Below are 2,220 nucleotides of genomic sequence, written 5' to 3' on the forward strand. Positions count from 1 at the left end.
GAAACCAGTTTGAGATTATCTAAACTTTATAACATGGTGCGCTATCTTTTTGGAAGCAGCTATCAAAACATGGTTACACTGTGGTCATGAAAAAATAGACATGATCATCAACAATACTCAGGTAGACTGTGGTGTTTCAAAAATGCTTACCAGAATCTACCAAGAAAATATTCTCCACATATTACACCACTACCAGCTGCCTGAATGATTGATATAAGGCAGGATGAATCCATGCTTTCAAGTTGTTCACATCAAATTCTGACCCTAAATTTAGAATTTTGCAGCAGAAATCATGGCTCACCAGACTACGCAATGTTTTTCCAATCTTCAAGGTCCAATATACTGCGTGTTCAGAGATGCTCTTCTGCTTTGGTTGTAACAATTGGTTGTTGGAGTTACTTTTGCCTACCTGTCAACTTGAAGTACTTTGGCCATTCTCCTCTGACCTCTGGGATCAATAACACATTATCACTAAGGGAACTGCCCTTCACTGGATATAGTCTCTTTTTCTGGCCTTTCCCTGTAAACCCCACAGATGGTTGTGTGGAAAAATCTTTGTAGATCAGCAGTTTCTGAAATACTCAGGCCAGCTGGTCTGGCACCAGCAACGATGCCATGTTCAAAGTCACTTAAATCACCTTTCTTCCCCATTCTGTTGCTCAGTTTTGAACTTCAGCAAGTCATGTTGACAATGTCCATGTTAGCATGAACATGTAGCTCAGCTAAATCCACAGCTGACAACAGTAGGTTTTCTTATTTTACATGGTAAAAGTCAGCTTTGTTATGCTGGTTATCTGGCTAGGACATGTGAGACCAGAATCAACAACATGACTCTGATGTCTGACATTTGTTATGGATCTTTTTATTATATTTCCTAAAAACAGAGCCCAAAAGGCTAAAAAAAACCCCAACAAAAAAAACAACACACACATAACAATTTTATCACAGCCCTGGCTATCATAGTAAACAGTACCCACTGCCAAAAAGGCTCCAAAAATTATGAGTGCACGCAGCGGAACATGTTGTGTTAAATTACTCGAACATAGTGTACACTCACCCACTGCCACCTTTTTCTAGCAAGAGTGGGAGACAGGAAAACAGGAAAGGAAAGGAAAATAGAGCAACAAAGCAGTCTGTACACTGGCCTAAGATCAAATGGTCCAGCGAGAATGCCTACTCATCACTATCCTGTGTTCCCAAAAAAACCCACTTCGAACAGTGGAGTGTAGCGGGACAATGACCGATCTACACCTTTGTTTTAACTACATTATTGATGCAGGCAGGGCAGAGCCTAATGTCTGCTTATGTGCTCTGAGTCTGCTTTAAGTTTGTTTTATGTCAGTGATCCTGTGCATTTTGCTGTGCTTTGTAAACCTTAACAATGAATCTTCTTTAAGGAAAAATCAATGGCCAGGAAGTGACCTTCAGATCTCATTTAAAGAAGCTATAATTCATCTTCCTTTTATAAGATCAATTTAGCAAATGAAAATGAGAGAACAATGTGACAATGTGCATGGATTGCTTACAGTAATTATACTCTAAAGCAGGGGTGTCAAACATAAGGTCCAGGGGCCAGAATCGATCCGGCAAAGAGTCTAATCGGGCCCACTGGATGCCTTTGGAAAGTGTAAAGGAAGTCATAAAAGCTTAAAATCTCCCCCGTTTATCCATATTACACTGAAGTAATTAAATAAATAAATAATTAAATAACAGTAAAGTTCCTGTTTTTTTCACAAATAGAATAACTTTCTGTTTTATAATTACAGGGCCATCTAGACAACGAGCTACCAGCATTTTCTGTTATTTTACACATTTATGTCTTATAACTGAAGCCCAAAGAGTCACGCTAAAATATTTCTTTCATTTATTACAGCAGAATTGCTTTATCATCTGGAAAAACTGAGATGTGCTGTTGAAATCTGTACACTAGTTGGATAGGTCACCAGTCAATCACAGGGCAAACATGCGGGCAGACACAGACCATATATCCCTTCATTCATTATATAAGTTAAAAAGCAATTATATGGTAACAACCTGCTCCACTCTATTGCTCCCAAGTGGCCGCATTAACAATGAGGTGGCAGTGTAATGAGTATCATGCCTTCTTGTTAGTTTTTTACAGTTGTCCCATCCATCCATCCATCCATCCATCCATCCATCCATCCATCCATCCATCCATCCATCCATCCATCCATCCATCCATCCATCCATCCATCCATC

This window comes from Pundamilia nyererei, unplaced genomic scaffold (genome assembly GCF_000239375.1).
Source record: "Pundamilia nyererei isolate P.nyererei 1_Seehausen unplaced genomic scaffold, PunNye1.0 scaffold00031, whole genome shotgun sequence".
Classification (NCBI taxonomy): domain Eukaryota; kingdom Metazoa; phylum Chordata; class Actinopteri; order Cichliformes; family Cichlidae; genus Pundamilia; species Pundamilia nyererei.